The sequence below is a fragment of the Cynocephalus volans genome, chromosome 8, assembly GCF_027409185.1.
Source record: "Cynocephalus volans isolate mCynVol1 chromosome 8, mCynVol1.pri, whole genome shotgun sequence".
NCBI lineage: Eukaryota > Metazoa > Chordata > Mammalia > Dermoptera > Cynocephalidae > Cynocephalus > Cynocephalus volans.
In genome coordinates, this window is record NC_084467.1 from 25,050,317 (window position 1) to 25,078,253 (window position 27,937).

The 27,937-nt window shown below is 43.4% G+C and overlaps 1 pseudogene; it reads right to left on the reverse strand.

Annotated features, from left to right (window-relative positions):
* Window positions 1–13,456: 13,456 nt before the first annotated feature.
* LOC134384099 (large ribosomal subunit protein eL29-like) lies at window positions 13,457–13,942 on the reverse strand (annotated as a pseudogene).
* Between the last annotated feature and the right edge of the window lie 13,995 nt (window positions 13,943–27,937).

Here is a 27,937-nt window from a genome sequence, read left to right on the forward strand (position 1 = left end):
CCAGAAGGAATGACAGTTCCAGTTACTCTACAACCTCCAAAGCACTTGATGTTGCCAGTCTCTTTAATTTTAGCCATACTGGTGAGGGTTGTAGTTTTGCACTGTGGTTTAATTTGCATTTCTTTGATAACTGATGATGCTGAACACTTTTTCATATGCTTGTCAGCCATTTGGATCTTCGTGTGTATGTGTGAAGTACGGCTGTCAATGTAACTGACATCGTAATATGACAACTTGTAGGCTCTAACTTAAATTTTGATTATTGGCTCCTTTATTTCTTCACCTGCAAGAGATGAGAGACTCTTAATAGTTCAGTCATGGAAAGTTCCTGATTCTCTGGCATCTTGTGTCAATAAGTTATGACTTTGAGCTTGACTTTGTCTTTCTCCACAACTAGCAGTATGGTCAGAGCCTCAGTGTCCCCATCTATGAAGTGTGGATGATATTAGTACTCCCTCAGAGGGTTGTGGGGATGATTAAGTCAGACAATGCAAATCTTTGCTCAAGTCATTCCATGTCCAGGCCCTGCCTCTGGCTGGCCCTGATCCTGGGCCTGACCCTCTCAGAGACCATCCCTGGCCCTTGGTCTGGGCATCCCCAGGGAGCATTCACAGACCTTGGCCACACAGCTGATGGGCAGGCACAGGTGCCTCAGACCTGGTCTTGGCCTCGAGAAACCCCCAGGGTGGAAGGTTGGATGGATGAGAGGTGGATATGGCCAAGTTTAAAGTAGGGCAGATGTTGCTGTATCCCCCAGGCACTTTCAAACTTTAAAAACAATATTTGGGGAGTTCTGAGCTCAGAAAGAGAATGTGCCCTACAGGACAGGACGTTGGCAGAGGTGGGGTGGGAGCACGTCAACGTGACCAGCCACTTTCCTGCAGCGAGGGAGGGGGAGGGGACCCCCAGGCCCAAACCACCCACCTCCTGTTCCTCGTTGAAGCCTGGCCTGATGAGGGTGTCTTCTGACCCACAGCCTCTGCCCCACCAGTCCTGCCACTGCCTCCTCAGCTTGGTCAGGGCCAGAAGGAATCTCCCAGCATCTTTGGGCTGAAGAATGTTCTCCCCCAGACATCTGAGGAGAACGAGTGGGCCACAGGTGCCACCCTTGGAAGCCAATGGTCTCTGGTACCCACAGGACAATGGGTTTCTCACTCGTCTCCTCCCAGAGCCTGCAGGTCGAGGATGGAAACGTCCACCCCGTCCCTCTGAGGTGTTGGGAAGTACAAATATGAGTGGGTTTGAGAGAAAACCTAGAGTTTATTCAGGGACAAGAGGTGCTGGTGTGTTTGGTTGGCTCTGTGGCTGCTGCCCTGTTGGATGGTGGGCATCCGTCCGTGCACCCCACCTACTGCGCAGACAAGAGCAGACCGAGCACAACGAACACGTGGAGAGACAAGAAGACGGATGGAAGCGTAAGTGCTGTGAAGGGAAAGGAAACAGGGCAAGAGGGCAGCAAACGGCAGAGGCTGGTGCTATTTTTGCTGCAGGGGTCGAGGGAGGTCCCTCTGAGGAGGGGACATGTGAGCGGAGAGACCTGAAGGACTCGAGGGAGGTAGGAGCCGCGTGGTTAGCCAGGTCAGAGGGTTCCAGACATTGGAAACAGCAAGTTCCAAGGCCGGGGTGGAGAATGTTCAGACAAGGCAAGGAGACCCATGTGGGTGAGCAGAGTGAGGGGGCAGGGGAGGGTCCAAGGGGGTGAGGCAGGAGAAGGTTCCTGGGCTGATCTGGCCAAGTCTTGAGCTAAGTCAGGACTTGACTTGGTTCTGAGCAGGCGAGTGCAGACAGTGGGTGAGACCAGTGAGGTGGCTGCTGCCTGTCCCAGCCAAACCGAGGGGGCCCTGGCGTTGGGGGCTGTAGCGGAGGTGGAGAGGCTGTTGGGCTCAGTGTAGATTTTAAAGATTGAACCAAGAGGATTTGCTGAGGGCTTAGATATGGGGTATGAGGCAGAGAAGAGTCAAGGGCAACCCCAGGGTTGTGGGCCAGAGCTGCCTTTCCACAGATGGGCATGCTGGGGGAAAAGAGGTTAGGAGGGGTTAAAATTGTGAACTCCGTTTTGGACAAGTTATGTTTGAGAAGCCTATTAGACATGGGGCAGATACAAGAATCTGGTTTGCAGGGAGAGATCAGGATGAGAGATACATGCAGGAGTGATCAGTATTAGATGTACTTTAAATTCCTGGGGCCAGTGGGATCAGCCACCAAGTGACATAGATAGAGAAGAGACAAAGTCACATGAACTAAGAGAAGAAATGTTTCAAGAAGAAGGGAACACTCAACTGTGTCAGTGCTGCCAGGAGGTGCGTGAGGTGAGGGCTGAGAACAGAACTGGGAAAACAGAGGTCACTGAGGATCTTAACCAGAAGGTGGACTGAAGTGGGGTCCAGGGAGGATTGGAGGGGGTGGAGCGTGGGCACCTCTTCCAGGGGCTTGTGCTGTGAATGAGGGCAAAGAAATGGTAGGGTGGCTGGAAAGAGGGGATGTGGGGTCAATGGAGGGTTTATTTTAAGATGAGAAATATCATGGCTTGTTTTTAGGCTGATGGGAACGATTGATAGAGGGAAGACACTAAGATGCAGAAGAGAGAGGTAAGGCTTGCAGGAGCGAAACCTTTGGGTGGGTGAGAGGGCTTGGCACCCTGTGCGGGAGTGGAGGGTGTGCAGATGGAGTGCAGACAGAGCATCCGCATCCATGGTGACAGGCAGGCACAGCGTTTTCTTCCAACTCTCTTTTCTCAGTGAAATAAGAAGCAAAGTCACCACTGAAAGTGAGGAGGCAGGAGGGGGTCATGGTGCTTTGAGGAGAGGGGAAGAGGTGTGAAAGTCACAGCAAGGGTGGGGAAGTGGTTAGAGCTGGGAACCGTGGTCAGGTTGCCAGAAACGCAGGGCCCACTTGAGCTCTGTGGGGTCACCTTAAGAGTGAGGCTGCTCGGTGCCCGCCTGGGGACCTGAGGCATGGAGTTGGGGACCAGACACTCCCCACAACCAGGCACAGCGCCAGTGCCAAGGAGCATGCCAAAAACATCACCTCCATGTGGGTGGCCCACCACAGCCACCACCATAACCATGTCTGTGAAAGCGGCTAGACACCACAGCCACCATGCAGATGGTCCACCAGCCACTGGAATGCATTGACACAAGGAGAGTCACCAGAAGAGATAAAGAAAGAAGATGTCTCTCTCCACAAAGCCCATTTCAGAGTGACAGAAGAAGCATCTGCTCTATGATAATATTGGGGGACCTGATCACACCTCTCAGCATTGGACAGATCATCTAGGCAACAAGTCAACAGAGTAACCATTATTCTTTCAGAGGGAGAGAAGAAATCTTGGAGAATTAGGGGGGATGGGGGAGGGAGAGGGGGATGGGGAGAGATTGGACAAGGGGCATAAAGAATAATTATGATTTGTAGGGCCGGCCTGTGGCTCACTTGGGAGAGTGTGGTGCTGACAGCACCAAGGCCACGGATTCGGATCCCTATATAGGAATGGCCAGTTAGCTCACTTGGGAGAGTGTGGTGCTGACACGAAGGTTAAGGATTTGAATCCCCTTACTGGCCAGCCACACATAAAAAAACTATTAACCTGGGTCACCTAGCCAGTAAGTGGCAGAGGCTGGATTTGAATTCAAACGTCGGTTCTTTGTTCTCCATTCAGGGCAGCAGGGGCATGCACACTATGTTTTAAAAAGCCTTGCATCCCATGCGGTGAAAGTAAACAAGTGTTGGTTCCTGGGGGAATTAAACTTCAGGTATTTTGCACACTGTTGGTCTAGGCTTTGTCTTGGTGCAACCACAGTCGCTTGCTGCCACCCACTGGCTTCTATCAGTGTTGCACCCAGATGGAATCACGTAGGATTTGCTCAGTCTGGGTCTAACAATGCTTGGTTGAAAAAGGCTGGACAGGATCATGTTCTTACCACTCTCTGACAAAAGAGGAAGTGGGGATCCAGAGTGGTGACTTTAAACAGCCATCTACACGCACCTACTCAATCCAGTCATTTGTTCATTCATTCAGTAAATATTTACTGAACATCCATTACATGCCAGACACTGTTCTAGGTGCTGGGATTCAGCAGGAAATAAGACAGGAGAGACCATTGCTGTTGCAGCGCTGACATTCTAGGTGAGGGGAGGAGGGGACAGATAATAAACAAGTAAATAAACAAGAAAAGGATAGAGTGTGATGGGTGCCCTGAAGCAATCTGGAGAGTGTCTGGGGAAGGTCGTCAGGAAGTCACACTGGAGAGGAGACCAGACAGGTGAGAGGGTTAGGGGAAAACACCCCAGGAAGAGGGAGCAGCCGCAAGGAGACCCTGAGCGGCTGACCGGTTTGGGCGGGTTCCAGGAACAGGAGGGCAGCCCAGCTATCAGTGTAGAATGTGTGGAGATCCCGGTAGAATGTTCTCTTAGAGGGTCATGCCATTGACCTCTGTCAGTCGGTCCGCAGCCTCCTCTCAGTCCCCACACAGCTGCCTCCTCCGTCCTTGCAATCCCTCTCCTCTCCTGGCTTGTGTGACACCAACCTCCAGTGGTAGGAAAACAATTAATATTCACCTGTGAAAGTTAAAGCTTAATTGACACAGAGACGTTACTGAGGTTTTTTGTTTTTTGTTTTTGGCGGCTGGCCAGCATAGGGATCTGAACCCATGACATTGGTATTATAAGGCTGCCCTCTAACCAACTGAGCTAAATAGTTCGAAGGAACCCATTGAAATTATGCCAAAAGCTAGAGCAGGAAATACTAGCACGCAGAGTCAAATGTCAAGGTCCGCATTTCCAGGACTGGGGGGCTGGCCAGTTAGTTCCGTTGGTTAGAGCGTGGTGTTGTAACACCAAGGTCAAGGGTTCAGATCCCTGCAACAACCAGCAGCAAAAGAAAGAAAAAAAAAAGATATTTGGCTGGCCAGTTAGGTTAGAGCACGGTGTTGTAATACCAAGGTCAAGGGTTTAGATCCCTGTACTGAGCAGCCGCCAAACAAAAACAAAAACAAAAACACATTTCCAGGACTGGGAGGGACAGGAACACATAGCAGAGAATTAGTGGAGATAGAATCAGTCTTGCTTGTAGCCGTTGCCACATTTTTAAGTGTGCATTTGTGGCTCTGTCTGCTGCTAATGGTGAGCAATTCTTGCAAATAAAATGAATATTTATAAGTTTATATACATAGTATAAGTATGCTTTATTCAAATCCTATGAGTGGTGTTCCATGAAATAAGTCATGGAAGCAAAATATATCCCTAAATTGGCAATTTTCAACATGTTACTCAAATATTACCCAATTATGTTGGTTGGCATTTTCCAGCACATGAATATTTGCTATAGGCTATAGTTCTCTGTAAAGCAAAATATTTTCATCCTTAAAAAAGAGAAGTTAAGGGCTGGCCCGTGGCTCACTTGGGAGAGTGTGGTGTTGATAACACTAAGGCCACAGGTTCGGATCCCTGTGTAGGGATGGCTGGTTAGCTCACTTGGGAGAGTGTGGTGCTGACAACACCAAGTCAAAGGTTAAGATCCCCTTACCAGTCATCTTTAAAAAAAAAAAAGAGAAGTTAAATGAAGGAACATGTATCCTAATACCCAGCTTGAAGATGTGTTTGGACACACTCTTAATTCAATCAGCCTCAGTTAAAAATGAAATAAACATTCCTACATATGAAATACTTATCATAAAAACAAAGATTAAGACTATTGGATGGGGCAATTAATACTTTGTGTGTTTTAAATTTTCATTTTAGGAATAACTTTTAAATAGTAAGCGTCTGTGATATGATCATTCCATTTTGATTTTTATTTGGCATTTACCTTGAGTTAATATTTCCTTCTTTTAATGTTTTCTGTTATTAAATATCTCTATAGGGTGGAGGTCATTTTTACATGTTATTGAGATATATCATCTTGTCATAGTATATTGGCTCATGTAATAATAAATCATGCATGTATTATCAGATTTTTTTTTTTTAACAGAAAGCCTCTGAAATTTTTAGTGTAACTCTCTCACAGGAAAATGTTCACTATTTATTGTTAGGGTCAATCACTATTTTTCCAAAACACATAGGAGAAATACGGGCTAATGTACTATTTTAGGAATTCCTGAGAGTTTCCTGGAATTCCGATTTCTCATACCCAAATCCCAAAGATTAGTATTTGTTGAAAATTTGGAAACACTTTCTGAAGTTGTACCTCTGTAAACAACATCTCTCAAGTCTGCATCCCATCCCATCCCCAAGGCCACTGTCCTAACTACCAGACCTTTGTCATTTCTTTTCCGACCTTGTGAGTCAGCCTCCAGGCTTTCCTAAAATCCATCTTCCTCCACGCCGCCCAGAGGGATCTTTCTTTTTTTTTTTTTTTTTAAAGACGACTGGTAAGGGGATCTTAACCCTTGACTTGGTGTTGTCAGCACCACACTCTCCCAAGTGAGCCACGGGCCAGCCCTCTAGAGGGATCATTCTGAAGTGAAAACTCAGCCTGTTGTTCCTCTGTGCAAAATCCTTCCCTGGTCCCCCACATCATCACCAATATTTCTCAAAAAGCATCCTCAATTTGTTACATCAAAACATCTGGGAATTTCTCAAAGGTGGCAATTTGGGGGCTCATCCAGATGTAATGAATCAGAATCTCTGGGAGTTGTAGCCTAGGAATCTGCATATTTAACAAGTTGTCTGGATGACTCTTTTTTATATTTTAACTTTTCAGTATTTATACAACACAAATACTGAAAACCACATAAAATAAATGTCTGTACAGATTAATGAACCATCACAAGGCAAATACCCCTACAACCACCACCCCGTCCGAGGTACGGACTCCACCCACCCCAGAAACTCCCCTCATGCTCCTCCCAGTGCTAAGCCCACTCTCCTCCCCTCAACATCCCAGAGCAGCCCTCATCCTGACGTTCGCTTTCCCTGTGTTTTATTTGTATGGTTTTGTTTTTGTCTGGTTTTGCTTTGCCTGTTTTTTGTTTGTTTTGATGTGTCTTTAAATCTTGTTTAATCTTCGGTTTCCTTTCCATCTTTTTTCATCTTGTAATTCATTTATTAGTGAAACCCGGTCATCTGTCTTAACAGTTTCCCAAGGTCATTGCTAAATGCATCCCCATTGTGTAGGTAGCATATTCTTCTCCCCCTGAATTTCCTGTTTATGGGTAGTTGGATCTGGAGGCTTAATCAAATTCATGTTTGATTTTTTTTGGCAATCCTACTTTTCTAGGCGGTGTGTGTTCATCCCCAGGAGACTCATATCATTGGGTTCTCTCTCTCATCTTGGACATCGCTTCGCCCCAGATCTGAAATCAGCTCAGATGTCTTGGGGGAAATACATAGGAGTGGAATTGCTTGTTCGTAATGTGGATAAATGTATTAGTCCGTTTTCTGTCACTTACAACAGAATACCTGAAATTGGGTAATTTATAAGAAAACAAAATTTATTTCTTACATATTTGGAGGCTGGGAAATCCATGGTCTAAGGGGTGCATCTGGTAAGGGCCTTCTTCTTGGTAGTGATTTTCTACAGCAATGCAGGGAGTCATATGGTTAGAAGGGCAAGAGCTCTTTCACATGCTCTCCTATTAAAGCCACAAGTGTCACTCCTGTGACAACCCACTAAACCATTAATACATTACTCTGTGAGTGGATTAATCCATTCACAAGGGCATAGTCTTCAAGATTCAATCACCTTTCAACCCTGTCATGGTCTGATTTCCCACCCTCTTTTAACTATGTTACAATGGAGATGAAATTTCAGTGAGTTTTGGGGGGACATTCAATCTACAGCAATAAAAATTTCACACTCAAAGAATCTGTCAAACAGTTTTCTTTCTTTCTTTTTTTTAAAAAGATGACTGGTAAGGGGATCCTAACCCTTGACTTGGTGTTGTCAGCACCACGCTCTCCCAAGTGAGCTAAGGGCCAGCCCTTGTCAAACAGCTTTCTTATCTACACTCCCACCAACAATGCGTGAAAGCTCCGATGACTCCAGATCTTCGCCAGTGTTTAGCATTGTTAATCTTTTTAAAAATTTTAGTCATTCTAGTGGTATGAAATGCTATTTCATTGTGGTTTAATTTGAAGTTAATTTGTAGTTTCCTGACAACTAATGATGTTGAATACCTTTTCAGGTGCTTATTGGCCATTTGTGTATCTTCTTTTGTGAAATATCTTCCCAAGTCTCATTTCAATTATCTATTAATGTGTAATATACCACTACAAAAATTAGTGGCTTAAGACAAAACCATTTAATTTGCTCACTGTTCTATGATCTGAATTGGTCATATCTAGCCTGTTCTTTCCCTCCATGTGATGTTAACTGTAGTCATTTGAAGGCTCAACAGGGGCTGACAGTCAGTGGTGGTTTAAGATGCATGTCTGGTGCCTCAGCTGGGATGGCTGGAACGGCTGGAGGCTGGCCAAGTATCTCTTTCCTCCTGGTCCCCCATCAAGGTAGCCAGATCACTTTACGTGGTGGCTCAGGGTTCCAAATGGAGCATTCAAAGTGGACAAAGCCCAGTGTGCACGAGTTTGTCTTCCTGCCTCATGCTAGCTAATGCTCCACAGGCCAGTATAAATCACACGTCCAAGCCCAGAGTCAATGCAGGAAGGGATCATACAAGGACGTGAATACCAGGAAGCATAGTTCGCTGGGGCCCACCAGTGTCAGTCTACCACAAACTTTCTGTCCATTTCTACATGGATTGTCTTTTTCAGATCGCATTAGCTCTTTATATACTCTGAATACAAGTCCTTTGTAAGATATAAATACCATGAAGTATTCTTTCCAAGTCTGTTTCTTGCCTATTCATTTTCTTAAAGGTGTCTCTTAAGAGAACACAGTTTTAATTTTGATGAAGTCCAAGTTATAAATTTTTTTCTTTTATGAAAAAAATTGGGGTTCTAAGAAACTTTTGCCAACTCCATGAAAATATTCTGTTTCCTTCTGTGATATTCATTTTTTTCCGTATGGATGCGCAGTGGCTCCAGCACCACGTATTAAGTCTTTTCTTTCCCCCATTGAATTAACTTGGCACCTTGGTGAAAAACTTATTGACTCTATATTTACTGTTATAAATAGTATTTTTTTAAAATTTTATTTTGTCAATATACAATGTGGTTGATTATTGTGGCCCATTACCAAAAACTCCCTCCCTCCTCCCTCTCCCCCCTCCCACCCAACAATGTCCTTTCTGTATGCTTGTCATGTCAACTTCAAGGAATTGTAATTGTTATGTCTTCTTCTCCCCCCCACCGTTTTGTGTGTGTGTGTGTGTGTGTGTGTGTGTGTGTGTGTGTGCGTGAATTTATTTATTTATTTTTATCTCCCACCAATAAGTGAGAACATGTGGTATTTCTCTTTCTGTGCCTGACTTGTTTCACTTAATATAATTCTCTCAAGGTCCATCCATGTTGTTGCAAATGGCAGTATTTCTATAAACAGTATTTTTCTTTTATTTTCCAATTGATTGTGGCTAGTATACAAAAAGAATTGATTTTTGTATATTAACTTTGTATTCTGTGACCTTGATAAATTCACTTTTAATTTTAGTAGGTTATTTTGGAGCGGAGTGGGTGGGTAGAGGAAGTGGATCCCCTAGGGTTTACTGTGTATACAATCATGTGGTGTGGAACGATGACAATTTCACTTATTTTCCTAGTCTTTATATCTTTTGTTTCCTTTTCTTGCTTTATGGAACTAGCTAGGACTTTCCAGTAAGTTGAATAGAAGTGATAAGAAAAAAATGTTTGCCTGAGGGACTCTTAGCAAAAACCTATTAAATGTTTCATCATTAAGTTTGATGTTAGCTGTAGATATTTTTCTTTTTTAACATTGTTAAAAATTTTTTTGCTTCTATTTACCGATATGGATAGAATTGTGTCCCCCAAGTTTTATGTGTGAGAAGTCTAATCCCCACTGTAACTTTTGAGGGAGAGAAATCCTGTTACGATAATTGAAAACTGGGGCTTTGAACAGGTGATTAAGTTGATGGTTTAATGGTGGTCAAGGGTGTGGCGCTGAGGGCTTTAAAAGGGGAATGAGAGTCTCTCTCTCTGCTCCACCATTTCACACTGTGATACCTTTGTCTCTGAAGTCACCACCAAAGAATGCTCTCATCAGGTGTGTTCCCTAGACTTTGGACTTCCCAGCTTCTGAAACAAGAAATTTTGTTTTCTTGTAAATTACCCAGTTCTGGGTATTTTGTTATGAGCAACAGAAATGGACTAATGTATTTATTTATTTAGTCTTTTTTTTCATTTTTTGCTGTAGACTTTTTATAAATGCATTTTATCAGAAGTGACCTATTCCCAGCTTGCTGAGGATTTTTGTTTTATGTGTGTGTTTGTTTTGCTTTTTAATAATGTACTGCTGTATAAGTACTGTGCGCTAACCAGTTGTGCCACTGAAGCTCTTGTTTTATAATAATGAGTGGGTGTTAATTTTTGTAAAATGTTTTCTGGATTTATTGGAGATTATATTATGATTTTTTATCTTTTTGTATATTAATATAGTAATTACAGTAATTGGTTTTTGAATGTTAAACCAGTCTTATATTTCTGGAATAAACAACAATTGGTCATGATGTTTTATCCTTTTTATATATTGCAATATTTGCTAGTATTTTGTTAACATATCTGTGACTATGTTCATGAAAGCTATCAGTCTGTGGTTTTTTTGGTAGTGTCTATCTGATTTTGGCATTAGACTTATGCTGGCCTTATAAGATATGTTGGAAAGTGGTCCCTCTTCCTCTATTTTCTGATAGAGTTTGTGTAAGTGAGGTCTTATTTTTTCCTTAAATTCTACATAGAATCTACCATAAAGCTATTTGAGCTGACCTTTAGTAATCATTATTAGAATTTTTTTTTAAATTTCAAATTCAATTTATTTAATTGCCATAGGGCTATTTAGATGTTCCATCTCTTTCATGTTAGTTTGCTAAATTGTTTGTTTCAAGAATTTGTCCATTTTATCTAAGTTGTTGAATCTATTTACATAAAGTAGTTCATAATAATCCCTTATTATCCTTTTTATGTGTAGGATCTGGAGTGATGCTGTCTCTTACATCCTGATATTGGTAATATTTGGCTTTTTTCTCTTTTCATTCTTGATAGGGGTTTGTCCATTTGATTACTCTTTTCAAAGAACCAGGTTTTATCTTTTTATTGTTTTCTACCATTTGGCTGTATTCTATTTTTTATTTCCTTCTTTCTACTTACTCAAGGTTTAATTTGCTCTTCTTTCAGCCTTTTCATTGATTTTTCATCTTTCTTCTTTTCTAATATATTTACACCCACACATTTCCCTATGAGCACTGCTTTACTGCATCCATAAATTTTGATATATTTGGTCCTAATTATCATTCAATTCAACGTATTTTCTAATTTCTCTTCTGACTTCTTCTTTGACTCATGGGTTACTTAGCAGTATGTTGTTTAACTTCCAAACATTTGGTGATTTTTTTTTTTTTTAGTATCTCTTATTGTTCTCTAGTTTAATCAAATTGTTATCAATATTATAAGTGTATGATTTCAATCCTTCAAAACTTGTTAAGACTTGCTATATGGCCCAGAGTATGGTCAATTTTGGTAAATCATTCATATGAACTTGAAAATCATGTGTATTCGGGGGCTAGATGGCTAGCTCAGTTAGTTACAGCATGGTGTGGTAACATGAAGGTCAAGGGTTGAGATCCCATACTGGCCAGCTGCAAAAAAAAAAAGCAAAACAAAAGAAAGAAAGAAAATCATGTGTGTTCTGCATATATATGCTATATATGTCACTTGAGTCAAGTTAGCTAACCACTTTTTTCAAATCATCCTTATTGAGTTTTGATATAGATTATTGTTATATTATTAATTATTATATATTAATAATATACCATATAATACACATTATTAATTATATATTATTATTGATATAGCTCCTTGTTGATTTTTTGTTTGATTTTCTGAGAAACATGTTAAAATCTCCAACTGTGGCTATGTATTTGTCAATTTCTCCTTTTAGTCTCAAAAACTCTTGCTTTACATATTTTTAAGCTGTGTTATTTGGTGCATACAAATTTAGAATTGTTATATCTTCTTGTAGAATTGATTTTTTATCACTTTATAATGTCCACTTTTATCTCTAGTAATTTTTTTGCCTTAAGCCTATTTTATCTGATATTAATATACTGATACCAGCTTTTTAAAAGTTAGTGTTTAGGGCCGGCCCGTGGCTCACTCGGTAGAGTGCGGTGCTGATAACACCAAGGCCACAGGTTCAGATCCTATATAGGGATGGCCGGTTAGCTCACTGGCTGAGCGTGGTGCTGACAACACCAAGCCAAGGGTTGAGATCCCCTTACCGGTCATCTTTTTAATAAATAAATAAAAAATAAATAAAAGTTAGTGTTTGAATGATGTTTTCTTTTTCTTAGCCTTTTGTTTCACCTGTCTGTGTTTTTACACTCAAAATGTGTTTCTTATAAATGAAATATAATTGGGTTTTGAAAAAAAATCCATTCTAACAATATCTGTCTTTTAGTTTGCTTAAGCCATGTACATTTAATGTAATTATGGATATAAGTTGTATTCAGGTCTACCATCTTCCTATTTGTTTTTCTATTTTTTCTGTTCTTTGTTTATTTATTCTTCCATTATTTTCTTCTTTTGGATAATCAAGTTGTTTTCATTATTTCATTTTTTCCCCTGCTATTAGGTTCTATTCATACATTTTTGTGAACTTCTTTCAGTGATTACTCTAGAGATTTAAGTATGCATCTTTCACCTATTACAGTACTACAGATTTATTGTAGTACTAAGCTAATGTTTCCCACTGTTTTAACAAAGCAAGAACCTTACAACAATTCAACTCCATTCACCCCCCCTCTAGACTTTGTGCTATTATTGTATATTTTACATATGTTATAAGCCCTACAAGGCATTTTTTTTTTTTTTTTTCTAAAAGATGACCGGTAAGGGGATCTCAACCCTTGACTTGGTGTTGTCAGCACCACACTCAGCCAGCGAGCGAACCGGCCATCCCTATATAGGGATCCAAACCCGCGGCCTTGGTGTTATCAGCACCGCACTCTCCCAAGTGAGCCACGGGCCGGCCCCCCCTACAAGGCATTTATATATTTGTTTTATTAGTTAATACATTCATGTTTATTCACATATTTGTCCTTTCTAGTGCCCTTTATTATTTCCTGAAGGTCTGTGCTTCATTTGGGATCATTTTACTTCAGCCTGAGAATTTACTTTAATATTTCTTGTAGTACAGGTCTGTTAGCAATGCATTTTCTCAGCCTATTTTGTGTGTGTGTGCAAAGATGTCTTTGTTTCACCTTAATTCTTATTTATTTTTTATCCTGCCTCAGGTTTATTCATACAAGCAGCACAGGAGGACATCAGCCCCATGCAGATGACAGCCCAGGGGTCACACCAGTCCTTCTGTCCTCACATTGGCAGACAGAGGCCTCTACCCAGGAGTCTTCATGAAGGCCTGAGCACTTTTGGGAGCCTGAGCTGGAGCTGAAACTGAAGCTAGAGCCAGAGCTGCAGCTGAAGCCATGTCCTGGGCCTTAGTTTGAGCCTTGGCCTTGGCCTTTGGCTGGCAGAGCCTGAGACCCTTGGCAATGTGGGCATGAGCACAATTCCTGAGCTTGGGGTGGGCAATGTAGGCAAGCTAATCAGGCTTGTAGCTGGTGCCCTTTAAAATCTTGGGCTTGATCTCTTGGGCTTTATGAGGGCCTTGATAGCCTCAGCACGTGCACTCACGGCCTTGGTGTGGCCTGCATTTTCTTCAGGACTTTCTTGTTGTGCTTCTTGGAAAAGTGCATGTCCCTCAGGAATTTGGGGTTCACCCCCTTAAGAGATTCATATCTTTGTGAAGAGATTTCTCAGTGCCATTTCTGTGCCATTTCCAGGATTGGTTGTGTGTGGTGTGGTTCTCGGACTTGGCCATGTCTGCACAGTAACCCATGGCTCCCTCACCTTAATTCTTAAGGTTTTTTTTTCTTGTATAGAATTATAGGTTATCAGGAATTTTTTTTTCCATTTCTGAACTTTAAAAAAGTCTTTCCATTGTCTTTTGGATTCCATAGCTTCTGTTGAAATGTAGGCATCAGTCTTATTGTTGTTGCTTTAAAGACAATGTGTCTTCTTTAATTAGCTGCTTTTAAGGTTTTCTTGTTTCAATTGTCAGTTGTTGACAGTGATATGTTGTTTTTATCCTCCTTGGGTTTACTAAGCTTCTTGAATTTGTGGGTTGATATATTTCAACAGTTTGGGAAAATTGTCAGCCATATCACTTCAAATATTGCTTCTGCCTAAATTATTTCTTTTCTCATCTTATGGAATTCTAATTACACAAATATTAGACCTTCTGCCTGTGTCCCACAAAGCTTATGCTTTACGTTTTCTATTGACCTGTCTTCAAAATACTAATCTTATTTTTCATCCTTCTGCTGTACTTCTTCTATATCCTGTTTTCTGTTAAACACATCAAATAAATATATAATTTTGTATTTCTCAGTTCAAGAATATTTGATTTTTTTTGAACAGTTGATTTTTTAAATATATTCTACTCTATTGAATCCCTATTTTTCATGCTGTTGTCAATCTTTTCATCTATTTTTTTTAACATATTAATCAATTATTTTAAAGTTCTTGTCTACTAAACTGTGGCTTTGATGCTATCGTCTATTTTTTCTCTTGGTCATCACTCAGATTTTCTTGCCTATTTGTAGGTCTAGCAATCTCTAAGACATGACATTGTTAAAATTGTAAATGATCTGAATATGATAAGTGTATATGAGCATCTTATTTTGATCACAATTCGCATTTCTCTGATTACTAGTGAAGTTGAACACCTTTTCATATGTTTATTGATATTTGGTTTTTCTCTTTTGTGAAGTGCCTGTTCAGGTATTATTTTATTAGGTTGTCTTTTTTCTTATTGATGTGTAGGTGTATATAAATTGATATATCTTCCTGATGACTTGATCCATTTATTATTATACAGTGATCCTCTCTAGTCCTAATAGTACTTCTTGCCTTAAAGTTCACTTTGACTGATATTAATGTCATCGTTGTTGTTGTTAGTAGACCTCACCCCGAGGAGACCTCTGCTCCCATTAACTTATTTGGAAATAATATTCTCTGTTTTTATTGTTTTACTGGTTATCCTAGGAGTTATAATACACATACTTAACTTGTTCAGGTCTAGAGTTAATCAACACATTTACTGTACTCCTAGACAATGTAAAGACCTTACAGCAGTTTAATTCCCACCTCCTGACTTATTTATTATTTTTGTCATATATTTGAATTCTATATTGTTTTCTATTTTAACCACAATACATTTTTATATATATAGTCAAGTTTTGTTTAGATTTACCCGCATATTTGCCATTTAATTACTCTTTATTCTTTTTAACATTTCTGACCTTCCATCTGGACTCTTTCTTTCCACCTGAAGACTGCTAGTGGCATAATCTTACAGTTTTTGTTTGTCTGAAAATGTCTTTATTTCATCTTCATAAAATTCTAGCCTGGCAGTTATTTTCTTTTAGCACATTGAAGATAATACTTCTGCTGTCTTCTGCTTTTTATTGTTGCTTTTGAGAAGTCAACTCTCAGCCTATCTTGCTCCTTTGAAGATAATCTGTCTTTCTCTTTTTTTTTCCTGGAAAAGTTTAAGATTTTTCTCTTTATCTTTGGTATTCTGCCGTTTCACCATCATATGTCCAAGTGCAATTTAAAAAAAATTAATAGACTTCCTTTTTTAGAGCAGTTTTAGGTTCACAGTGAAATCAAGTAGAAAGTACAGAGAGTTCTCACATGCTCTCTCCCTCTCCCCCACACAGCCTCCCTCAACATCAACATCTACATCGGTGTAGTATGTTTGTTACAACTAATGAACCACAATTATCATCATCAACCAAAGTCCATAGTTTACATTAAGGTTCACTCTTTGTGTTGTATATTCTATGGGATTTGACAATTTATAATTTTATATATATATATATATATATATAAATATGCCATTACAGTATCATACAAAATAGTTTCACCGTCCTAAAAATTCCTATGTGCTAACCTGTTCATCTTCATTCCTCCCAAGCCTCTGGCAATTACTGATCTTTTTACTGTCTTCATGGTTTTGCCTTTCCTAGAATGTCATGTAGTTGGAATCATACATTACATAGCCTTTTCTAGGTGAAAAAAATTTTTTGAATTATCCTGCTTGAGATTGATTGGGTTTTTTGAATCTGTAAATTAATGTCTTTAATCGGTTCTGGGAAATTTTCAGTCATTGACCCTTCTTCCTCATTGTCTCTCTTCTCTCCATTTTTTGTTTGTTTGTTTGTTTTTTGCAGCTGGCCAGCAAGGAGATCTGAACCCTTGCTGTTATAACATCATGCTCTAACCAACTGTCTCTTCTCCCTTCCTGAAGTTCCAATTAAATACATGTTACATGTTTCTCACTTATTCTCCATGTCTTTTGCTTTTTGTTCTGTATCATTTTTAAATCTTTATGTCTCCCTATGCTCATTCTGGATAGTTTCTTCTGACCTTTCTTCTAATTCACCAATTCTCTTTTCAGCAGTGTCCAATCTGCTTTAAACTTGATGTTGACTTTTTAATTTTAGTTATTATATTATTCATCTCTACAAGTTCAATTTAGCAAATTATTTTTCAAATAAATTTATCGAATCTATTTTTCAAATCTACTGTTGCTTTTATACTTTCCCTGATTAATGCAAATGTTTTCAAGCTAGTCTTTTGTTTATTTAAACATAGTTGTTTTCTATTCTACATAAAATAATTCCACTATTTGAATTCTTTATGGGTATGTTCTTATTGTCTCTTCTTTCTTTTGGTTCTTGCCATGGGGTCTCATTTACTTGTGTGCCTGATTATCTTTTACCATGTGCTTGCCATTTATACTTGAAAATGTATTTGTGTGACTAGTTTGGAGCCTAGGCTGAAGGTATTCCCCTCCAAAGAAGATTTCCATTTGCTTCTTCCAGGAGGCTGAGGCACAAATATTCTGAAGTCACCTCAGCGCAAGTTCAAGGATTGTTAATACAGACCACCTAGGAGATACAAACTAGGGCCACAAGTCCATACCAGGGCTGGTTTCCTTCTGAGAGTACAGCTCCTTGGGATCCCAACTTATTCTGGGGATGGTCCTCTATTTGATATTCCACCATGTGCTCTAGACTTTTATTTGTGCCCCTTGGCCAGGGAAGTCATCAAAACAACAGTTCAAATTGGCCAGAATCAGGAAATGCTCTCAGAGCAAAAGTGAATTTCCTGCTTGGTTTATCTGTTTGAGTCTCTGTTTACCTTTAATTTTGTTCTGGTAACTCCTTACCCTCTGGTTATACCAGTATGAGGGTACTTCAAAAAGTTTGTGGAAAAATAAAATTAAAAGATAATACAAACCTTCCCATGAGTTTTTTTTTTTTTTTTTTTTTTTTTAATTTTTATTTTTTTAAAAGATGACCGGTAAGGGGATCTTAACCCTTGACTTGGTGTTGTCAGCACCACACTCAGCCAGTGAGTGAACCGGCCATCCGTATATGGGATCCGAACCCGGGGCCTTGGTGTTATCAGCACAGCACTCTCCCGAGTGAGCCACAGGCCGGCCCTTCCCATGAGCTTTTTGAAGTACCCTCATATACCAGCATGTTTAGTTGTTTTCAAAAGAAAAATTGATCTGAGTAACTTAGCCTAACATTACCAGAAAAGAGAAATCTGGCAGATGTCAGGCCTCATTTTACAGACATGGAAACTGTCGCTCAGAGACTTGAGGCCAGCTGCCCAAGGTCCTACAACCAGTAGGGAATAGAGCCAGGCTGCAAACTGAGGGCTGTCTTACACCAAATCTAGTGTTCCCTTCTCCACTTCCTGCCAGTACCGTCTTTGTGACTTGATTTCTCCATATGTAATAACGAAGCCATACCAGATGGCCTCTGAGGGCCCATTAGACCCAGACATTCTCAGATCAGTTTTCGTAGTTTTTCAATTCTCTGAGACCTACTTAGCCTTCTCGTCCCCTTTGGTTCAGGGTCTTGCTCTGCTTAGACCTGACACCTGAGGCCAGTCACAGAGAATTCCTAGGTCAGCCACAAGGGGGCAGTGGTGTGCAGCGACTGCCCAGGCTTGGTGGGGGTCTTTGCTTCTTGCCGTCAGAGTAGAGAAAATGATTTTGCCTGGACTCTAAGCTCGGTGTCCTTCTGCTTCGTTTCATTCGTCAAACTGTGGCTAATGCCTCCTCTGGCACAGAGAAGGGGCGTGGAGGTAAGTCATACCCTGTCCCTGTCCTTGAGGACCTATGATCCACGAAATCCTCTCCAGGCTGGGATTCAGGCTGATTTTCCCACCGCCCTGTCTTTGCTCCTGCTGTTGCTACACTGAAGTGTCTCCTCTTCCCTTTACTGCCATTCCATTTCCCCTCATCCTTAGGGCTCAGCTGAGATGCCAGCTCCCCACTGGAACCTCCCAAACTCCCCCATTAGAATCCCCCCTCTTGGTGCCACATGCCTCGACCACGCCCCGCTCCTTCCTCCTCCTCCCACCCTATATCCCGCCCCCTTCCCCTTCCCCACTCCCCCCAAACTGCTCCGCAACATCTTAGAATGTAAAAAAATAATAATGAATAAAAAAGTTTTAAAATAAAGAAAATAATAATTTTTAAAATATTCCCTCCTCTTGCCCATGTGCTCCCAGCCCTGGTTCTGTATCTGTCGCACGCACGGCTCGAATTCCGTTCTGGCCTTGTGCTTGTCTCACCCTGCAGGCTGGAAGCTCCCCAGGCAGGGCAGGGTCCCTCTCAACTCGGGAGCCCCTGTGCCAGCCTAAATACAATGAGTGCTGGAGGAAGGGAAGAGGAAAGGAGATCTGCTGGAAGGGATTTCTGGCAGGGCTGAAGGAGGTCAGAGCCAGCATCAAGACGACTCCCCCATGGCAACTCCTTTCTCTGCCCCGAACCCCAAGCCTTTTGGGGTCCAGCATTGCAATCATTGCAGAGAGAATGACAAGAGACACTTCCAGCTCCAAGAATCAGTGGATAAAAAAAAAAAAAAAAAGGAAAAGAAACCATAAAAGCACCATAAGAAAACAGAGGAGGGTTTTGATTAACTTCGGAGTTAGAGAGACCTTTCTATGCCTCAAAACCACAAGCCATAAAGAAAAAGAAATATAAATGGCTCTTACACAAGTGAACAGATATGATGTAGTGGGGGAGGGAAGGGGAGAGAGAGACGGGGGGAAGAAGAACGGGTAAAGGGACACAAAAACCAACTACAATGTATATTGAGAAGTTAAAAATAAAAAAATAAAAATAAATGGCTCTTACACTTTTGAATAAGGCTCAGCCTCATTCATAAAAAGATAATCATGAATTTAAAATACATTGAGATTCCACTTTTCATCTATCAGATTGGCAGAAACCTAAAGGTTTAGTAGCATTGTTTAGGTGGCACCATGGAGAAAAGCAGGTATGTGAGGTATTGCTGGGGTGGGGTGGAGCTCCTTCCGCACAACCCCTGTGGGGGACAATGGGGCAATGTCTATCAAAATTACAAAATCAGGACTATGGGTACAAAAGTATGCTATCTACCCTAAGTGAATCATTGTGCCATAAACACATGTATTGAAACAACCCACTGTACTCCACAAATATGTACAAGTAAGTAGTAAAAAAAATTTTTTTAAGTTACAGAATCACCAGTGTTAGGCAGAATTCTAAGGTGGCCCTCACTGGCCTTCACCCCTATGTGATCCCCTGCCCTTGCCTGTCCGTGGAACTCAAAGATTACATTCCATTATATGCAACAGGGATTTTTCAGATGTAAGTAAGGTCCCAAGTCTGTTGACCTTAAAATAGGGCTGAACCTGATCAGGTAAGCCCTTTAAAAGCAGAGAGTTTTCTCTGGCAGAAGAAGTCAGAGATTCAAAGCATGAGAATGATTTATCAACGCATTTCTGGCTTGAAGTTGGAGGGAGCCACATGGCGAGGACTGTGGGTGTCCTCTGGGAGCTGAGGGAGGCCCAGATGAGAGCCAGTGAGAAACCAGAGACTCAGTTCTACAACCACAAGGAACCAAATTCTGCACTTCTCTGAAGTCCCCAGAGCCTCCACATGAGAACGAAGCCTTGCTGACACCTTGATTTTACTCTGAACAGAGGACCCAGCCATACCTCATCAGACTTCTGACCTGCAGGCTATGAGCTAATCAGTGGGTGTTGTTTTAAGCTGCTGAGTTTGTATATTGCTGTGTGACAATAGAAAACTAATACAATGCTTTTAACCCTGAGAGCCACTTTTGGGAATTTTTCCTGCAAATATACTGGCACACGTATGAAACAGTGTATGTATATGATTATTTATTGCAGCTCTGTTTATGATACAAAAAAAAACTAGAAACAACTCAAATGTTCATCCATAGGGAAATGGTTAAGTGAATTATTTCAATCTATATAGTAGAATAGTATGCAGTGATATAAAAGATCCAGAAAGTCCTCCAATTACTGATATAGATCTCTAAGATGTGTGAGTAGCAAATTCAGAAAAGGTACAGCATGGTGTAGGTAATTTGTTACCTTTTACATGGAAACGGGCATAAAGAATATACAATCGTTTTTGTGCTTGTGTAAAGAAATTCCAAAAGAACACATGAGATACTAACAAAAAGTGGTGACCTATCGGAGGTGGAGACAAGGAGCCAGAATAGGGCAAATGAGGCACATAGGTCAGAGTGAGACTTTTTTGATATATATTTTTGAACCATGAGACCATTCTAATGAATGAAAAATCAAATAAAAATGGTTGTTTCAAAATTAATCAGTGGGTGCCGTCCTCCCAGCCTCTTCTGGGACCTGCACCTGCTCCCTTGCCCTGCCTCCTCAGTTGATCCTGGGGTATGTCCTCCATGGAACCCTTGACCTCTGGCATCCCCACTCCCCCACGTCCCCTGCTGCCCTAGGGGAACTAGAGACACAGATTCAAATAGCTGGGATTCAGTTTTCCCATCTGTGAAATGGGGATGATAATACCTTGTAGACTTGTTGGGGGATTAAATGAAATAACCCACGTCATGTGACCAGCCCTTAGAAGGTAGCCAGTCCATAGGTGATGCTCACAGCACTCGTGCTGGCTGGGACACAGGGAAGGCCCTTCCACGCAGAGGGAGTTTATCGAGCATGATGGATGAGAAGGGCAGCTCCCTTCGCTTCCCACGCAACGCTGTCTGCCTCTGTTCCTTCAGTTGCCAGTGAGAGGACTGGACTGAATGAATGAGCTCTCTCTGATTTATATGAATTTAGAACCCTCTGTGACCATGGAGGACACCTTCTCATTTCAGATATGGGTTAGCAAGGCCCAGAAGAGGTGGCGACCTGCTCAAGGTCATATGGCATGTCAGACACAGAGCCAGGGCCGGAATTGAGACCCCTGACCCCCAGCCAGCTCCATGACCTGCACACCTCTCTCGGCCCAAGTACATTTGTGTCCAGGCAGCCATGCGGGGACGCAGGGAAGACTCCTTATCTTCCCAAGTTCTGATTGTTACTACAGAAGGTGGTTGCCCCATCAGCCAGATGTCTCCCCCGGTCCCTCTACAGCATCTGACCCCACTAGGAGGCAAAGAGTGACACAAATGCATTTGGGGGCGGGGTGAAGAGGGCACCCCAGGAGTAGGGTGGAGCCAGTGAAAGGCTAAGACTTCCAAGTACCCCAAGTTGGGGCTTTTGCATCCACTAGAGCGAGCTGCCCCACAACAGCCTCTGACTTCTAGCCTGTCACCTGAAGCTCCCCACCTGCCACCCCGCCCTGTTGCTCAGTGGGCTCCTGGCTTTGAGGGAGTTACTTCCCCTTCCTGGGGAAGGGGAAGGCCTTGGTCTCTGACAACCTTCCAGATCCTCCCAGGTTTCCTGAGCGGCTCAGGATCCTAGACCACATATTCCATCGCTTGTTTAATTAGTGTGAAGTTGATTTCTGATATTTGAGCCTGGACATGACAGAAGGAATTTGAGTGTTTCTTTTAGCAGTCAATTGCTGCCGATTGTGTTTCCGGCAGGGAAATCCGTCTGTCTATGTTAGGAGTGGGCGGCGGTGGCCCTCTCTGCCTGCTTCCCCGTTCGCTCTCGGGAGATGTGGGGCCGTTTGTTACTCTTCAAGCTGAGGGTAGAGAGACCCCTTGCATGTGCAAGCGTGCGTGTGCAGATTCCAGACTGACTATTCTAATCCTGTTTTGACTGATTTAATCTGGTTTTAGCTCGGGTTGACCCAAGAGGTTCAAGCTGGTTCATGCTAGTTTCAGCTAGTTTTAACTAGTAGGCTCACTTCATATCAGTTTGGGCACATTTAAGTCTACTTGACTATTTTTGATTTCATTTGTGTCCATTTTGGTTTGGGTTAGTTTAACAATAGTAGACACTTATCTTACACTCATGACATGTCAACATTGTTGATTCCAAGTGCTTCACATGTATGAGTTCATACAATCCTCATGACTATCCTGCAGGTGGGGACTGTTGTGTCCTCATTTTACACATGGAGAAACTGAGGCACAGAGAGTTTAAGAAACTTGCCCCAGGGTTAGGGTTAGTTACTGAGTGGTGGAGCCAGGGTTTGAACCTACTTCATCTCCTACTGAGTTTGTGCTCTCAAGCTCCATAGTATGCTCCCTTACTGCAGCGTGAGTGAGCCTCTTCAAGTCGATCTGATATTGTCTGAGCCAGTTTGTTCTGCTTTTGCCAGCCTGGGCTGCTTTGTGCTGGCTTGATGTGCACATGGCCTTGTTTTTGGCACATTCCAGTCAACACACAGATCTCAGGCCTTGTGGATCCTTGAAATGGAAGACCACTGTGTTAATTTTCCAGGGCTGCTGTTACAAACTTAGCTGAAATTATTTTCTCACACTTATATGGAGGTCAGAAGTCCAAAATCAAGGTGTTGGCAGGGCTGTTCTCCCTTTGGAGGCTCTAGGGGAGAATCTGCTCTTTCTTCTTCCAGCTTCTGGTGGCTCCTGGTATTCCTTGACTTGTAGCCACAATACTCTGACCTCTCCCTCTGTGGCCACATGGCCTCCTCCTCTTCTCTCTGTGTGCACTGCACATCTTATAAGGACACTTGTCCGTGGATTTAGGGCCCCCCAGATAATCCAGGATCTCTTCATCTCAAGATCCTTAACTTAATTACAGCTGCAAGGATTCTTTTTCCAAATAAGGTAACATACATAAGTTCAGGATTAGGACACGGACATATCTTTTGGGGACCTCCATTCAACCCATCACAACCATGAAGGCCACTCCACAGTATTTCCTCCTGAGGACCCAGCTCTTAAAAGTGATCCCTCCTGTTGGATTTGTGTTCACCCAACTATTTGAGGTTTTATCCCTTTCTGCTTAGGGATCAAAAGGGAAAGGTGTTGAATGTGCTTGCAGCCATGGAAGAGCCTCTTGCATTCTTTAGGACCCCTTCATTAATATTCCTGGCTGGAAAGATCAGGACTTCCTGGAAACATCAAGTGAGATGGGGAAATGTTTCTGTAAACAGGACTCATGGATAGCACCAGCTTTTGAACATGTTTGCTGGTGATAGCACCCAGCGTACTATTCCTGGAGGAGCTTTCTTCAGTGAAAGTGATGGAAGTGATGCCGAACTGAAGGAGGGCAGGTAATTAAGAGGTGAGGGGGAGCCGTTAACCCCAAACATCCCAGTACTTCCTGCACGGGGTTCGAAAGAAGACAGTGATCTAGATATGACAGAAATGGAGAAATGATGCCATCACCCAGCACATAGACTTCACAAGCAAGCAGCACTCAGGGCTTTGTGCTCAATTGGCTCCAAACACCAACAATACAGAGACATTACAGAAAAGGGAAAGCTGTGTTTCTCTTTTCTGCATTTCCCTGTTTCCGCCCACAGCTAAGGACCACAAACAAGCCAACTTACTTCTTGGACAACTGTGGCACCAGCAGACGAAGTGTGTGGAGGCCCTCAGGGCTTGGGATCGAGCTCCTATTCTGTCCCTAACTCTGTGTGACCTTGGCCAAGCCAGAGTCTTTCTGAGTCTTGACTTTTTCATCTGTAAAATGGAGATATAGAGTTACCTGGGATAAGGCCCATGCTTGGTACATGGTAGATAACACACGATCAAACAGACTGGCCGGCCGGGTCATGACAATGTCATGGTCAGCAGCCTCAAAGGGTCACCCTGTTCTGCCAGAAATCGTACTGTTGTTTCTCTAGTGGGCTTGATAGTGATAACTATTTCACGTCCGGTCTTCGACCCTGCATCCCCTTCTCCTCTTTTCCAGCCTCACTGGCTGTAATGTGTTCAAACTGCATTGGAAAAATTGAAAGCATGATTGGGAAGGTCTCTGGTCTTTGCACGGCTACTTCTACAAGCTCATCTCCTCTTCCTTTTTCTGTCTCTCAGATGATTGTCCCTGCTCCTGTCAGAGACCAGTTCCATCGTTCTGTGCTCCAGACCCCTCCTCTCCTACTTTATCAAGGACTTTGTTTGTCTCTTTGTATCATCAGTCCCTCTCCTTCTGCAGGTTGTTCCCATCAGCTCAGTTTTGTATCTTCCACATTTGGACAAAGCCCTCCCTTGACCTGTTGCCTTCCAGCCAACAGCCCATTTGTCTGCTTCCCTTTGCACTAAAACTCTCTGGAAAGTTGCCTGTGGTTGTTCTCCCCAGTGCATTGGCTCCCATTTGCTGTTCCATCCTTTGCAATCCAGCTTTTTCCTCACTCTTCCGCTAAGGCTGCCCCGACCTCCTGGTTGCCAGATCCAGTGGACATTTCTCTGTCCTCATCTTCCTTGACCTTTCGTCAGCAGTCCTCGCAGATCGTCTCTCCTTCCTTCTGGAAACACTCTCTTCCACTGGCTTCTCGCTACTGTTCTCACTAGAGAACATAGGCTTCCCCCTACCTCCTTGGCAATTCCTGCTCAGTTTATTTTACTTCTCCCTACTCTCTGCCAAACTTCTAATATGGGAGCCTCCAAGCCTCGGTCGTCCTTCCTCTCTTCCAGTTTGATGGAAATTAACAGAGGTCACACATGCTCCATTAATCAAAGCAGCCCTGAGTCTGCACAGATTCAAAGGGAGGGTTAATAGTTTCTGCTTGTCAATGGGAGGAGGAGCAGAGAATTTGCAGCCATGCTAAACCCGCCAGGCTGGAAACCCACAAGCCTGCCTTGATTTCTCCTCTCTCTCACCCACCAGGTCTGATCCTTCAGCAAGTCGTGGCAGTTGCACCTCCAGAACATGTCTCACTGCTCCACTTCTCCTGATCGCCACTGCCACCAGCCTGGTTCAAGCCCCTGCATCGCCAGTCTGATTACATCCTTGCCTCCTCTCTGGACTCTCTGAATCAGCTTTCACCCTATAATAATCTGTTCTCTACAGAGCAGCCACAGAGGACTTTTGCACATGTAAATCAGATTATTTCACGCTCATGTTTAAATCTCTTCAGTGCTCAGAAGACAATTCAAGCTCCTTACTACAGCCCGAGGGTCCTATGAGATCCAGCCTTTCTGCCCCCCTCCCTCTGGTAGTCCTTAGCTCTGGGTTCTCTTCTGTGTCTCAAAGGGACTGACTTGTGCCAGGTATCAGGGCTTTTGCTCATGCCGATCTGGCTTCCTGGCACACCCACCCTGGACTCCAGGAGTGTCTGCCTCCTCTCATCCTTCAGGTCTCAGGCATTATTTCCTCTCTGAGACTGCTTTGTCCATCACATCACTTCAGATTCTTACGCTATGTGCATATCTGCTTGGCACTTCACAGTTTGGAATGACTTCTTGATCTGTTTTTCGCTTACTCATTTGTCTCTCTTCACATTAGATTACAAACTTCACAACACCAGGACCCATGTCTGTTTGGTTCAACACTGAACACTCACCATCTGGCCTGGCACATAGTAAATGCTCAACAAATGTTTGCAGAATGAAGGAGAAAGTCAGACAGCGAAGCCTCCCATGGCACCGCGCAACAGCATCCACGCCGCCCAGACTCTTATCTACCGCAAGCCGCAGCATGCTGTGACCGCACAACATTCTGCCTGTCACCCGGCACTCGTGGGGTGCTCTTCACAACACAATCCAGCAGGCCCCAGGAAGCCCAGCGTATCACAACACGGCCTAACCTGCTACAACATTAGGCCTGGCCCAGTATCACTGCTCCAAGCTCCAGACAAGTCCGGCTGATCACAGGGGGCTACAAGGAACCCCCAGCCTTGGCTGGAGAGCTGTTTGGGACACAAGCATCTAAACCCTCAGTCCTCAAGTAGTGTGGGTCCTCAGCCAGGGACCCGGGTGCAGCAGACAATGGGTCTTTGTCTTCCCAGAAGGCCCTGCTCAGCCTCCAGGGGAGAATGGTCTATTCTGAGTACCAGAGCAGCTGTGAGGGTTTCCCGGGTCGCGGGAGCTGGACCTCTAGGAAGAGAAGAGCGGCCTGGGCCTCTGCTCTGCTGAGTGTCCTCAGGCGTGTCACTGCCCCTCTCTGGCTTCACCTCCGCTTGTAGAAACAAGAGAGCACCAGAGGTCTCTAGGGAGCCTCTGAGTACAGACAGGAAACCAAGGCCCGGAGAGGGGCTGTGCTGACTACTGTCCTAAGTGGGAGAGGACAGAATTACCACTGAGGCCCAGGTCACCTGCCTGTTAAGAAGGCTGAAGGGCTCAGGGGATGTCTTGCTGCTAGCTCCTTACCTAGTGCTCTGTCCCAGGCCCTTGACGAGGCCCCACTCTGGGCAAGACTAAGAGACTGAGTCACCAGGAGGGAGAGGGTCATGGAAAAGGAAAGTGGGGTGTCCAGCAGCCCCCGGCCCTGCCCTTTTCCTCTCCTCCTTGGCTAAGGAACCCAGTGAGTCACGAGATTCCATTGGGGTGGGCTCAAGGCCAGGCATAGCAGTGACAGGGGACACTCTTGGCTCTGCTCACTGCTCCTGCTCTGTGCTACTGCCTCCTATGCACAGACAGACAGACAATGACAGGCAGACAGTCAAAACCCAACAGACACAAGACACCTAGCAAGACCACTGACACAGACAGGGACTGACACACAGCTACGCACAGACATACAAGCCCAAAAGCACACAAACACAGGCAAACAGTATGCTGACAGACAGACCCATGACCGACACAGAGACAACAGCCAGACAGATACACAGACACACAGATACACAGGCTCATGGCAGACTGACAGGTAAATGGACAGACACAGACAGACAAGAATAGGCAAACAGCCAAAACATCCAGACACAGAGATACACAGACACATAGCAGGTAAACAGAGAGACAAGCAGATACAGATAGACAGACTCAAGCCAGAACCCTCAGAAACACAGCTACCCAGATACACAGAGCACATACAGACTCATGCAGGTAGCCTAAAGGGGGTGACTTTGGGCAAAAGACAAGCTAGATTCCCCTGGGCCAGCCTCCAGCCCCAGAACCATGAAACTGATCTATGGAAGTAGGCACCCTGGGCATGAGCTCTTCTGATGGCAGCTTCCATCTCTTACCCTGAGCACATGACATTTACCAATACTGGGAAGCCCATCTTGCAGTAAGATGAATGGAGGTTAGATATGAAAAGGGACTTCCCAACCAGGAGCGTGTTGAGACCTGTAGTAGGTGACTAAGCGTGAATGGGGGGAAAGGAGTGGGCTGGTAGCAGATAGGGAGGCTGTGGTTGGGCTGTGTGACTTCAAGCACGTCTGTTCTTCTGAGGGTCAGTATCCCACCTAGACTTTGTCCTCCCAGGTCCCTGCAGGGAGCAGAGAGCAACTCCTGGGTGTGTTAGTGCCAACGCTGGGGCCCTAGGAATAATTCCACCCCCATCTACCCCCAGCACCAGGGCAGGATCCCCTTGGAGACTCACTGCCCAATGCCCCGTGGCAGGAGTAACTCAGACAGGTGCCCATTGCCCTCGTCTC